This window comes from Carassius gibelio, chromosome A22, assembly GCF_023724105.1.
Source record: "Carassius gibelio isolate Cgi1373 ecotype wild population from Czech Republic chromosome A22, carGib1.2-hapl.c, whole genome shotgun sequence".
Taxonomy (NCBI): Eukaryota; Metazoa; Chordata; class Actinopteri; order Cypriniformes; family Cyprinidae; genus Carassius; species Carassius gibelio.
In genome coordinates this window covers 8,425,737-8,440,603 of record NC_068392.1, presented here as the reverse complement: position 1 = coordinate 8,440,603, position 14,867 = coordinate 8,425,737, and the positions used below count along the sequence as shown (strand labels likewise).

The window sequence follows — 14,867 nt, the reverse complement described above, 5'->3', positions numbered from 1 at the left end:
AGAAACACTGTGGTCATAAAACTGAATCATCCTGATTTGGATTTGATAAGGTCCAATGAGGTGGACTACCTTCATTTTCCAAATGTTTATTATCTGATCCATCCATTTTTTTGTGTTCTATACTGAAATATATTTAAAAGAATACAACACAAGCAAATTCATCTTCAAGCAAAGTGCACTTTATCTGTCTTCATTAAATTGTGTGCACAACAGTTACAATTTTGGCCGGTTAGTATTTCGATTAATACTAGACGTTGAGTGTTTCCTGTTTTTATTCCGCTTTTTTTGAATGTGTGTGTGTGTTTATATTGGTTCTGCCTTGAGATTTGGCAAAATCTGATGACTCTGTTGTCATGCTTCAGAATTCAACCAATGATAAGACTTTGTTTTCCTTCAAAATGTAAGTGAAAGCAGGTGTGTATGTGTGTTTTCCTTCTGAACTGTAACCACTTCCCTTTTACTTTGCGTCTGCAGAAATCTAAAGTCCGTTCTTCTTCTGAATGTCTCTCACACCCTTTTAACCAACCAGATTGTAACTAACAGCGGTGCTAACGTACGTACGGAAACACCCATTCCTGTCAGTAAGGCCTCTGACTTAGCTAGAACATATTTGTTAAAAAAACAAAACACTCATTCTCATGTAACGGCTGCACTATTAGTCTATATTAAATTTTAAATGGCAAAAGGTGCTTACATGCTTTGTTTCAGTGGTCTCAAAGCTTTGTTTTGTTGTTTTTTTCTATCCTTTTATTCACCTTGTTATCTTAAAGTTTTTTCTTTTTTTTTAAATCTTATTATTAATATTAATATTATCAAAAAAATAAAAAGGGTCCAGGTACAGTGTGAATGCATGGGAATCTGGTTTCACTCAGTTCACTTTTGGGTCAGTAATTCGTAGTCCAGGTATTGTTCTCTTAATCCAGACTCAAGTGTAACATCCATAAAGAAAAACTCTTTCCACTGGATGAAGCTGTTGTTTTAATGTGATTTTATGCCTTTTGTTCCTTCAGCTTTGATATCTAAGCAGCAATATGAGATGTTGAATGTTTATCAGTGTTCATTTGCTTACACTATTGGATGAAATGTAACACCATCTCTTTTGTTTTCTTTAGAGCGTTTGTTTTGGTGGCTCGTGTCTGCGTGGATGGACATAATTTTGGAAGGAAGTGGGCCTGACAGATGTTGGTGTCTCTCTGGAAGCGCGGTGACGCTCCGAATCTCTTCTGTGGTGAGATCTCAATCCACAGTCATGCAGAAAAACAAGCTTTTCTCAAGGCTGCTCTGCCTAAAACCCAATTCTCTAAAAACTAAACCTCCATTTTCCCTTTTGCTTCACCACATGTCACACATTTCTACTACGTCCCACTCCGTTGCATCAGCATAGCAATCCTCAGCAGTCATTTTCCTCAGGATTGATAAACATCATAAACGGCCAAGTTTTTGTACGCACTGGACACACACATTCAGGGCCGGTCTGAGACCAGTGTTGAGAAATTACACAAGAAACAGGCCTTTTCAATGAGTCAATATGAGAGCTAGAGAAATGAAACAAGACTATTGCAAAATGCAGATTAGTGGCTTCATTCAGTCAGCAGCACCTGCTGTTTTCGGTGATGTTCCTGTCCAGTAGAAGTTCATGCAGTGTAGACCCTCAATTATGTTGTGTTCTCTGACCACAGAGACCTGAGCTGAGACATTTGAAAATATGACAGCAAAGTGCACGCATTTGTATCTGTAGGAGGTGATCTCACAGAATTGAATGCCATAGTTCATATGATAATGTGCTAAGAGTAGGTTGATTTCTCGGAAGAGTGTAAACCCTGTGGCAGTTTCAGTGTTTCTCTGTTTGTTTGACCATCCTGACATTTTAAGGACATCTAAAATGCGGGTAAAATACATGCACATTCATCTCACATTCAGTCGCTCAGTTAGAGTGGGACCCATCGGAAGTACACAGTTTGATGGCTGCTATGCAGATGGAAAAATTATAAAAATATTCACCGGAAGAGCATACCATATTATGAAATATTCACATTTTGCTTACAAAAATATCTCTCTATAAACGTTCTCTTATATTGAAAGTGCTTTATTTAACTCTATTTTCACTTTTCAGTTGTTTTTGCATTGACAGCATTTCACCAGACTGGAAATGAAAGTATTAAAAGATAAAAAAATTATTGTCAACTACATGAACTTCCAAAAAGCTCTTCTGATATTAACCAAAATGAAGGCCATATGGTGTAATCGGATTTGCATAAAAATGAAGAAATTGCAATAAATATATGATCAAGCCGGTATAATTATAAAAATAGCATGAAATGCTATAGTAATGGCATCTACCGGTTAAGCAGCCAGACAACTTGGCTGGACAATGAGTTACTGGTAGATGGTAGATGCCATAGTTAGCATTTTATACTGACATAGCAACACTAAGTAACGGAAATAGTGTGATTTCAGCTAGACTAATTCTCAAAAAGTGGAAAATGCTAAGTTTTGATGTAATTCACTTACATTCAAACAAGCTTCCAAACAGGGGACGTCTTTTGGGAAAACTATTAAGAATCTTTATGTATGCAGTTGCATTTGGTGTAATAATTACTGATTCAACTAAGCTGAATCTATGGGAATATCCTCATGGTTCAGTTACACATGCGTGTTTAGCAACTATATTACCTTTGCACAAGCACAAGCATGGATTGTTATGAGTAACAGCTGGAGGTTTTTCAATAAGAGTCTGCCACGAGCTGGTACTAACTCTGACTGATTTGGCAGTCCTGGTAGAATCGTTTGTCTTGAGACAGTCCATATGCGAAGATGGGATGGTTTTTGACCTCGAACAAAAATTTGATGATGGTGATAAGCAAGTTCTGATTTGGTTGGGGCAGCATTAGCAACTTGAGTCTTGTGCTGTATATCTGTACCTCCATGTCACATTCATGCATAAATATTCATGCGTTGGAACTACACGACTGATAGCAGAAGAATGCATCTGAGCGGGAGTGTTCGCAAGCGCTTGCCAGGAGTTTGATAAAACGGCATGTCGTGCACTGAATGTTGAATCTTTCTTGAATGTTTTCTTATAACAGAGCGCATCACGAGTTCCCAAGAATGCTGAGAGGATTCAAATGTTAGCCCGCACACAGTATTCTCCTAAGGGGAAGATGAAGAAGTGGGGGGAGGAGGGGGATTGCTCCATCCAGGGCTGTCAAAGAGCTGCCAACTCCTGTTGGCCCCACATCTGCTGTGCATTAAGGCCTGGACTCTTCGGTGATGAAACCCAGTCTTGGCTCGCAGGGGGAAAGCTTGTGATTGGAGCACCGGTGCTCTGTCGAGTCTGGGGCTCGGAGCCTAACTCGGCCCTACAGCTGGGTGGGTTTCCCCCTCTGTTTCCATGGTTTCCTTGCAAACACGAAAATCAGGCGCCTTGCAAAAGCATCTGGGCCCCCTCTCCTCATGCCTCAGTGTTACATCATGCAGATTCCAGCACTTTATCTTCTTCTGGTTGGTGTCCATCTCCCATTGCGTCCTCGGGCAGACACTCTCTGTTTCGATGTTTCGGTTTCTGTTATGCTACTATGAATAACCTTATGGATTTGGATTTGGAAATTGTAAGGACCATTATGCTAAGTCTACATTAGTCCAGATGAATTTGAAAAGAATATTTTTCTCTATGTTTTGAGCTTTGTTCAAACTGAGACAGCATTTTTTTTGTCAAGCGAAAACAGATGCTTTGTCCGAATATGTCAAAACAATCCGCCCAAAAGAGCAGTATGTCCAGATTCATAGAATGCGAAAAACAGTACGCCAAAAAAAGTAGTATGTTTGGATTCGAAGAATGGTAAAAACTATTTGCCAGAAGAGCATTATGACCAAAATTCATAGTATTCGGAAAAACGAAAAGAGTACTGTCTGAGTTCCTAGTATGCAAAAAACTGCTTGTAAAAAAAATTAGTATGTCTGAATTTGAAGAATGTGAAAAACAGCTAACCAAAAGAGCAGTGTGTCTTAAATTATAGTATGCAAAACAAAAAACAGTATGCCAAAAGTGTAGTATATCGAATTCCTAGTTTGCGAAAAATAGTATGTCAAAGTAGTATTATGTCCGAATTCCTTGAAGCCAGAGTTGTGAATGGCAGTGAAGCAATACACATGACAGAGACAACATGTTGGATGTGATTCATAGTCATACTATATAGAATATACTTTTTAATGGATGCAAAGCAAGTTTTCAATCCAAATGTAGTACCTACAAGACAGTATCTGATTTCCGACACAGCTTGAGCTTTTTGAAGATGCTCTTCCAAGCTGACATAAGTGTTTTAATCACCTTTTAGAAGTTTTGGACAAGCCACTTTTGGTAAATGCTTAAAGATGCCTGTGTGTGTTTTGGCATGCATAGCAGTCAAAAACACCTTGATTCCTGTGCTTTGAATCGATGCACATTGAGTAGAAAGTGTGTTAAAGGTGTTTGTGCCATGATCAGATGTTTAATGCAGCTGCACATACCACTTTGGTAACCCACACCTGCCACTGCTTACAGAGAATCAGGTCAGTGTTGGCTGTATGCGCCGTTGTGGTTTTAGCAGAAGTGCTAACTCAGGCCTAAGTGTTTGTGGCATCCCCTTGTAAAACAAAAGAAAAAGAAAGCATCTGTGTACAATGCGGTCTGGAAACAGTCAACATCGGTACTCTTTACCCTACGTTAGGGCGTGGAACTTAACCAGTAGAGAACCTGTGGGTAATTTGTGATTCGTGACCATCTAGAGTGCAGCAGTTTGATATTAAACCAGATGTTGATGTAGGATTGCTCAAGTGGGAAATAGCCCTTTGTCCTTTCATTCAACTTTGATGACAAAGATTCTTTGCATGACAAACTTCCCCTTCCAAGGAACTTTGAGGGTTCCTGCTTAATGGAAATTTAAAGCATGCAAACTATGATGATGATTTCAGACAGTATTGCAAGCCTTGTTCACTGATTCTGTTCAATCCTGCGTTCCCCCAACCCAACTACCCAAATAAACCAGCAGGAAATAATTTTCATCACTTTCTTCGCAATTAAATCATTGCTACTTAACGGGACCCCAACCTATTTGTTGCGGTGCTCATTATATTTTTAGGATTGTCATTTTAACATGTTTTTTCAGTGTGATTTTTTTTTCCATTTACTTAAATTTTTCAAAATATTTTATGTGTGATTCTTAATTTATATATATCATTTAATTGCAAATTTTATTTATTTATTTATGGTTTTCCAAGTTAAAAGTCTAATATATATTTTAGGTACACCCGTTCAATTGCTTGGTAACACAAATTGCTCATCAGCCAATCACAAGGCAGCAACTTAGTGCATTTAGGCATCTAGATGTGGTGAAGACGACTTGCTGAGGTCAGAGGAAAATGGGCAGACTGGTTAGAGATGACAGAAAGGCAACAGTAACTCACATAACCACTCGTTACAACCAAGGTATGCAGACTACCATCTCTGAACGCACAACACATCGATCCCTGAAGAATATGGGCTACAGCAGCATGAGACCACACCGAGTGCCGCTCCTGTCAGCCAAGAACAGGAAACGGAAGCTACTTTTCAAACAGGCTCACCAAAATTAGACAATAGAAGATTGGAAAAACATTGCTTTGTCTGATGAGTCTCTGCTGCGACATTCAGATGGTAGGGTCAGAATTTGGCATAAGGAACATGAAAGCATGGATCCATCCAGCCTTGTCTCAACGGTTCAGGCTGGTGCTGGTGGTGTAATGGTGTGGGGGATATTTTTTTTGCACACTTTGGGCTCCTTAGTACCAACTGAGCATTGTGTGAATGCCACAGCCTACCTGAGTATTGTTGCTGACCATGTCCATCCCTTTATGACTACAGTTTATCTGTCTTCTGATGGCTACTTCCAGCAGGATAATGAACCATCACAAGGCTCAAATCATCTCAGACTGGTTTCTTGAACATGACAATGAGTTCACTTTACTCGAATGGCCTTCACCATTACCTAGATCTCAATCCACTAGAGCAGCTTTGGGATGCGGTGGAATGGGAGATTCGCATCATAGTTGTGCAGCTGACAAATCTGCAGCAACTGCACAAGCAGTTTGTCAATCCAAATCTGTGATTTCTAGAATATTGCAGCTTTACAGTAACACAAATTCATTTATGTAAATGCAAATGTTTATCAGAACATCCTTCAACAACTTCGCATCTCCCAATCGGCCTGCAATTTTTCATGCAAGACAAATTTTCCCCATCACACTGCAAAACGACACCCAAAACAAGGGCCTCTACACTTCCTACTAACTACAGCTATGACCCTCAAGAATTTAAGTTAAGTTAAGTAATCTTTCAAGCTACAGTGGTTACTGTTCTTTAATGCTGATCACAAAATAAAGTTTTTTGTTGAAATGCCTTGGTTATTTCTGACAAAAATTTTAGTATACCACTGGTTTATCTACAGCTAATATTTCTTCAAATTATGAGCGATTAAGTTTTAACAATATGTCAGAAAAATAATCAAGCATTTATAGATTATTCTCTAATTCTGATCTCCGCTGTATACAAATTAATTAATTTATAGTCAATGTCCAAAATAAAATCTCAAAATTAAGCAGCCATATGTAACATTTTCAAAGCAAAGACACATAATAAATAATAAAAATATATATCATATTTAATTTCCTTTTTTTATAGTTTATATTCTATTATATACCACTTGTTAACTGAAGACAAAAACAAACTAATAAATTGATGAGTAAATGGAAAGAATGTAGTATACGCTGTCTTCTGAAATATGGTGATGAAACTACAGATGCCACACACCTCTAAGACAGGTGTGAAAGCCCTCGTAAAACCCTCAAGTTGATCTCTTTAACCTCAAACCTCCTTGTGAAAAGCAACAAAACAGGTGGAACATACCGCACAGTCTTAAGCAGGTGGACAGCTATGACACAAGAGGAAAGCATTGAGCACTGCTGTAAACAGAGTTCAAGAGAGGAACTGCCTCGTCAAATCCATAAGCTGGTGTGCTCCCGGACTGCAAACTGATCAAAACACAAGAACTTCTTTGATGACAGTTAGTGAACTAGAGAGTCCAGTTCCCACGAGCCTCTTGCCTGCATATCCCACATCAGTATTATCTTTATTTGTTTTTCCAAACATCCCTTTTGATCTGTCTTTGCAATGGAAAAGCTGACGCAAAGCCACAATCTAAGGTTTCGTTCTGGATACTTTGCATGCTCAGAAAGGCCTGTGAACAATAATGTGATTAAATAATTCATTTAATTTAAGTGTTAAGCAGCCATTTTTCTCATGATGCAGCCATTTTGCCATCTCTATATAATTTTTTTTTACAGATGACAGATGATAAAATTGGCTAAAGTACCATAAACTTGCATTGAAGGTGGGTGTTGAACCATATCTAGAGATCAAAATTTCATGGAAGCTTCGATCTGGGCTCTTTTGAAGGCAAGCACACCAAGCAACATCATAATACAACCACCCAGTACAGCAATGTGCGACTTCTTCCAAACTTTTGCACGGGTAAAAACAGATATTTTCTTTAGAAAACCGATATCTAATCTTTGGTTTGCAGCAATGACTGGCGATTAGCCCACTTTCGCACACTGTTGAAATAGCAGAAAGGGGCACATCAAAGAAACTTTAAATTGTTTAGATTGGCTGGAAATTTAAGTGCACCAAAGATCAGATCTTGATCATGATTATTGTAGTTCCATGTGTCACAAAGCTAGCTACCCTACTTGAGAGGCTAAGCTAGGTTCAGGATTTACCAGGCTAGTAAAAATTCCTGGGTGCAGGTGTGCAGCAATAAAGTAAAAGGGCAAAGACTATTTTCCACCACTGCTTTTCCACTACAGCAAAACTAACCGTCACTCTCACCAGTAACCATTACTCACACAGCGCTCACAGACAACATTGTGACTTTTCAGAGTTGAGTCTCAAAAACAGGTGTCATTGTAGACGATGATAAATGCTATGTGTCATTCTGATCACTAACCACAATGATTGCAACACACTGACTTCTCAATGTGACAAAATAATAGTAGCTCGTGGCAAGATATCCAGGCCGTGTGCCCACCAAACACGTGATTTTCCAAACAGTAAAGCTGTTGGGTTTCATAGACTACAGGGTTTATAGAGAAGCCTAAAATATACTGAACAAATTTAACTGAACTAAAACCGTTGGTGTTTGCATTTACGGCCTGAATAGGAATTAGTAAATACTGCCATGGAACACCGGTAACCATGTTTTGAATACAGAAACATTGATAGTTGTTGTTGTAGCCATGCTGTTTGGAGAAATGTTTTTAGCTCTCTGATAAGACAACCACTGGATTTCCCAGCATTGATAAAGGGTTACAGGCACAAACATGACTCTTAGTAGCTTACCAATGAACAAATTCAAAGCTCATTGCTGGTGTTGTAATCACTCTTTTGTTGAAAACCGTTGTGTTTATGCAAAAGTCTTCTTCGTGCTCTACTTCCGAACAAAAACATCTGTGGTGCCATTTGATGAAAAGTCGTTCTAATTTGGTCAACAAAGTGTGCGGAAGTAGGCTAATGTTATGTACAAGATCAATGTTATCACAAACTATACATCTTATCTGCCCCTAATTTCATGCATACCTATTAGTTCCTTGGGATACATTTTGGTACCTTAATATGTACTAATACACCTGTTAGGGGTAGATCAGGTACAGTGATGCAGTTTTAAGGATACTACCCTGGTGACATAGTAGTGTTTCCCATACAGGTACAATTGTTGTATGTTTCTTTGCACGGTATATTAAAAGTTATCCTCTACATCTTTTGCTTGAGAGCTTAAGAGAAGGCAGTCAGCAAAAACGTGTAAATTTATTTACATGACTGGGGCAGAACCTTCAAAAGTGTCTGAGTATCGTATCTACCCCTAAAGGATGCATTTTAGGACATTAAGATATATATTAGTTTAGATACAGGTAAAATACTTATCATTTTGTAAAAATTATATACTAGTAATTATCCTTTACGTTTTTGCTTGAGATCTCGAGAGTTAACTGTAAGCAAAAAAATGTGTAAAAACTGGGATAATACCCTCAAAAGTAGCTGTGTTGTTTGTATTCTACTCCTAAAGGGTACATTTTAGTATCGGTATTAGTACCTAGTATGCATATTAGTACCTAGAACACATATTAGTTTCTATTATGTACCTCCAATGAACTAATATACACCTTTTAGGGGTAGATCGAGTACAATCTTGCCGTTTTAAAGCTACTGCCCCAGTGACTTGATGGTGTTCCATAAAGGTATAATTTTTGTAAAAAAAAATAAAACTTCAGACAGTATTGAAGTAGTTTTCCTATTCATCATTTACTTGAAGCTTGAGAGAAGACTTGATTTAGCAAGTAAGTCATACGCAATGAGGTCTTGGGCAACGCTGACTCTATGACTGTTTTGTCTTCTCTAAGCCTTCGAAAAATCCCTTTGCATTACTCAGTTCCCTGTACATCAGGAAACCTCTACTGCCAACTACCTCATCCATGCTCTGGCGCACTGATGCTCAACATGTCTGCTTATATAGCCTCTCCCAAAATAGCTGCTCCCTCATTGGTAGAAAAAAACAGTTCGCATTGAATCACTTTGGGCCAATTAGAGAGTAGCACTTCCTGTTCTGCGAAAGATGTTTCCTGTTGATAGCCAGGCGCCGAGGGACAAGACATAGCAAATCTGGCCATGTTTTGCTGACCTTTGTAAGGTCTGCAGAAACACAGTCGGTGATAGCGGCGTGCCGTGTCCAGGAACATATGGCTCTGTAAGCTGCGTGAGAGCCAATGTTTTGGTCCGAGTGTAAACACGCACGCTGATGAGGTGCCTTGACTGAATACTCATGTGTCTACACTGGCTTCCTGGTGGCTCGCTATGACACTAATGATACATCAAGGTCTTTTCTGTTTGAGCTAGTAATGCATTAGCAAAGAATTACAAGGACTAAACAGCATGTGGTTGTATACAGTGGAGAGTTTGAATTATTTGTTTTCAACAGCGTTGAGTCTTGATTCCCAAACTTGCCCATTATTCCAAAGAGTCTCCTGTCGAGGGTCGACGACACAAGGCTATAATCGTATGCTTTCACTGATGATGTTTATGTAGAGTTGGCTCCTTAACATTCTCAACGTATTACCAAGAAACTAATAAGTGTTTAGAAGATTCGGGTTGTTGACCACAAGAGTAATGGGATCTTCAAAACGGATCGATTTCGGAATACGTTTCTGACCGCGCCAGACACCTGGTGGTCCCCTTGGGTCAGATGCACTGTTTTGTTTAAAGTTCAAAATCGGAGAACTCTTTCAAAGTCATCCAGAGCCAAGCACAAGACGTCCAGGATTCAGGAAACTACGTTGTATCCCGAGTTCTCCGTTGTGAAAACAGTGCATTTCCTTGTTCTTTAAACAGACAAATGAATGACTAAAGCTAACAATGCAACTTTCACAGGGGAACTGCCACTTACAAAGTGTACTTCACACATACTTAAATGCATGTAGTGTAGCACTGTTCACTGGAGGTATTACGCAAGTTAGTGGATTTTTAGGCCCGTAACAAGCCTCTCAAACTGATTCTTAGTGTTAGTAAACATTACAATGGCAACTGAACCTAGCATTTTTTATTTTGAAGATATACATAGATAGATATAAATATCTAAATAGAAATATTGGCTAGCATGTCCAAGTTGTTGAATTTTTTGTGTTGTTTCAGTATGTGTTGACTGTTAAAATATTATTTTTGGTATTTTAGCATGGTCACAATACTACGTCATCATTTTATTAATAGTGATTACACGTGTTCATGCTATGACAACCGTGATTCTGACTGATTGCCCAAACAATAACAAAGTGTTGATTCATCTGAAAGTTCGCATTATAGTTTCACATAGTTTTCTTTGGTGAATTTTATGAGGATGGACTGCACTCATCAAAACTAAACAAAAACTGAAATGTAGCAATAGCAAAAACTGAAAAAGCTATAACCCTACATGTTTACCCCGGCTATGTTGGCAACAAAAACTTTTTATCAATGTTAGTAAGGATTCATTTATTTGTGGGGCTGTTGAACTCTTTGAACTCATGTCCTTTTCATGTTTACGCATGACATTTTTTTTTCATTCTGTTTCCAGAACATCACACTGACACATATATGTACATACTTTTACACAAAACTGTCACTTATATTCTAAGCATGCATGCAATGTGCTTGTAGCTTCAACATACATTCCTAATGTTATGCAGTGTTTGTTCACTGCCGAATTACAAACTCTGTTGAATTTCTTTATGCATGACCTATCCCAGACTGCACTGCAATTATGATCCATTTATCTATCTATCTGTCTGTCTGTCTATCTACTTGTCTATCTATCTATATTTTTGGTTGCACTTTCATTAACGTTCAAGTTGTATCGCTTTTTTTGTTTTAAAACGGTGTGATATTTTTTCTAGTACTGCATAAAGTAGTGTGACAATTGTTTCCCTGTTACTTTCTAATTAGTTTACCTGCAAATGAGGCAAACATTAATAAAACCGTTTGTTTTTTATTTTCACGCCGCAGGTTGACATGGGATTGTGGGATGACGTCCTTTCTTTGTGTGCCAAGAACTGTGTGGATATGAAGCCAAACTAGCTTCGGTCATTAAAGAAGGCAGAGAATGTTAGAACACAAAAATGTTACGGTAAGCACAATGGGCCTTCCCTTTTTTTTTTTAGCACGTTCACAGGAATCACACACAGAGGCCTTTTCTTTTTTCTCAAACAATGGCTGATTACTACCAGTGCCTTGGATTGACGTTCTCACATTGTGTGGATGTTTGAGTGTGTATTGAACTCTGGCGGTGAGGTAATATCCTCATCATAACAGCATGTTTGATGTTTGTTGCATTGAATCTGAATGAAAGAGACTGAACATTGACATCATGGCTATCTTTGGCTTGTGGTAACATGCTTCTAGACAGGTTTTGTGCAGTAATATCAAATACTTGGCAATAATGATGGCATCCCTGTGCAAATTAACCTTTGATGATGCTAGCAAGTGACTGTACACAAACTCGCAGCACTACTAAAAGTGACAGATGTTGAGTGCAGTATCACGCAGGGGTTTGAGAGGGAAGGATTGCTGTACTGTAAACATACCTGTACTGTTGACCCACACTACATAAAGGCACTTTGGACGAGTTCATGTACCATAAAAGGGCCCTTTGTGTCAAAAACAAAAGCTTCTATGCCTTTCTTGCACCTTAACCTACAGCTTTGCAGTTATTTAGTAAGATTAATGACTTTAGAAGTAAAGGGTTGTGTTTACTCTAGTTGTGTCCTACTAAATGGCAGAAGAGAGAGAGAGAGCGAGAGAGAGAAAGAAAGAAAATGCACACTACTATTCAAAAGTTTAGGGTTGGTAATATTTTTTAATGATTTTGAAAAGTCCAAATTACAACTACATGTTACAACTACATGTTAAGATATTTATAAAACAAGACAAACATAGTAAGAAAATATTTTTTTTTGCAGTGCACTAACCCTAACCCTAACCCAACTGTCTACTAATAAAATAATAATAATTAATGAGAGCTAGGTGACTTGTAGTTGCTGATAGTTAATTAAATTTGTAGTTGAAGCGGAAATAAGGCATGCACTTTTAAATAACTTAAAGACATACTGTGTTTTACATTACGACAGGCTTGGCGAGGCTCCAGGTATTCCAGGTAATCGTGGAGTACAGGATCAGAATGTATTTGTGCTTCGGCTTGTCTAGCTCTTAGCTAAAACCATCTTGCAGGACAAATATTTTCTGGATATTTATTGTTCAAATTAATAAGATTTTAGAGAATTTTGAGTCCGACAGATGCCAAGCCATCGGTTGGTCAACATCCTCAAATGTCTGTCCTTTATGCTTTAAAAGTGGCTTAAAGCAGTCTGAGATGGTTTATCTGGCTTTTGCCTCTAAAAGCATCTAACCATACCAAAAGTCATGATCAACTAAGACCAGAAACTAGTTTTAAGCTAATTTACATTTTAAGATATCTTGCGTCTTTCAACCTTAAATAACCTCTAGACATTTTGTACTATATATAAGGACATGTTTGGCGCGGTTCCAGGAATTCCAGGTAATCACAGAGTACAGGATCAGAATGTATTCATGCTTTGGCTCTTCTGTTGAGCTAAGATCATCTTCCAGGACAATTATTTTGTGGATGTTCGTTCTCAAAATCTTAATGTTTTTGGAGTATTGTTCGTCCAACAGATTGCCCTGCCCTAAACCCATGCCATCAGTTATTTCACTTTTGTCCATTATGCTTCAAAAAGTTTTAAATCAGACTAAGATTGTTTTCTGGTCTTAGCTTTTGCAAGACCTGAAATAATTTTTAAAGCATTTAAAGCTACATTTTGGAGCTTTATTCTCAAAAACATTGACATTTTTCAGCATTGTCAGTCTGTTTAACTTGTTCATCGCCTATGGCTGTTTTGCGTCTTTCAACCTAGAGACATTCTGTAATGAACATTACAACAGGTTTTGTGAATGCGGTTCCTGGCATTCCAGGTACTCCAGAGTACAGGATCAGAATGTATTCATGCTTTGACGGTTGTGTGTTGCTCTAAACTAAAACCATCTTGCAGGACAATTATTTTATGGATGTTTATTTTTTCAAATTGTGACTTTTTTTGGAGCATTTGTCAGTTAAAAAAAAAACTAAACTCTTGCCCCAAACTCATGGGATCATTGGTCTACTTTCTCCAGTGCTTATCCATTATATATATGTACATATATATGGCTTAAACCAGTGTAAGATGGATTTCTGGTCTTAGCTTTTGCCTAAAATCCCTTCTAAAACCATCAGACCAGACCAGGATGCAAGATCAACTGAGACCAGAAAACCATCTGAGGTTTATTTTAAGCTACTTTTTGGAACTTTATTCTAAAAAGCATTTACATTTTGTTGCAATGGCAGTGTTTAGAATGTGCACATTGTCTGTCTTGCATATTTTAATCTAAAGACATACTATACTATTTTAGGACAGATTTGTTGTGGTTTCAAACCAGACTGCAAAATCAGAAATCCATTTTACGTGGTTTTACTTCACTTTTTGCTATTGACTTTTAGCTTGTCCGTTTACTTGGTGTTCATCATCATGTGACTGTCTTCTGTTGTTCAACCTTAAATAACCTAAAGATATACTGTGCTGTACATTATGGCAGGTCCGATGATTGCGGTTCCAAGCGTTTCAGGTACAGACAGAGTACAGAGTCTGAATGTATCTGTACTTTGCCTTATCTGTGCGACTTTAAGCAAAGACCATCTTAGACATTTAAAGCTGATTTATCTCCAGCAGGATAATTATTTTGTGGACATTTCTTCTTAAAATATAAACAATATATTAAAAAATATTATCGAAGACATTTTTATAGCATTGTCAGTCCAACAGATGGTCTTTTCCCCAAACTCATCGCCATCGGTTGCTCCGCTTCCTTCAATGTTTGTCCATTATGCTGAAAACCAAAACAAACCAGATTTCTGAATCAACTAAAACCATCTCCGGTGGTATTGAGCTACTTCTTGGACCTTTATCCTCACAAATGTTGACATTTTGCAGCATTATTAGTGGGGTTTGCCTATGCACATTGTCTTATCTTTTGTCTTTAGGCCTTAAATAACAAACCAGACCAGATTGTAAGATCAACTAAGACCTGAAACCAACCATGCCATCAGTCACTCCACTTTCTTCAATGTTTATCCATTATTTTAAAACAAATTGGACTAAACCATCCTAAGATGTTTTTCGGGTCTTAGCTTTTAACCAAAACCTCTAAGATAAGCAAACCATAC

At 38.0% G+C, this 14,867-nt stretch overlaps 1 long non-coding RNA gene across 1 annotated transcript in view; it reads left to right on the top strand.

Moving 5' to 3' along the window:
* The window catches only part of LOC127943368 (uncharacterized), a 30,723-nt gene that overhangs the window by 4,074 nt on the left and 11,782 nt on the right, over positions 1 to 14,867 (top strand). The window contains exons 2-3 of the long non-coding RNA XR_008149635.1: positions 1,113 to 1,228; positions 11,600 to 11,720. This is a non-coding gene — a long non-coding RNA (uncharacterized LOC127943368). The remainder of the gene's footprint in view (positions 1 to 1,112; positions 1,229 to 11,599; positions 11,721 to 14,867) is intronic.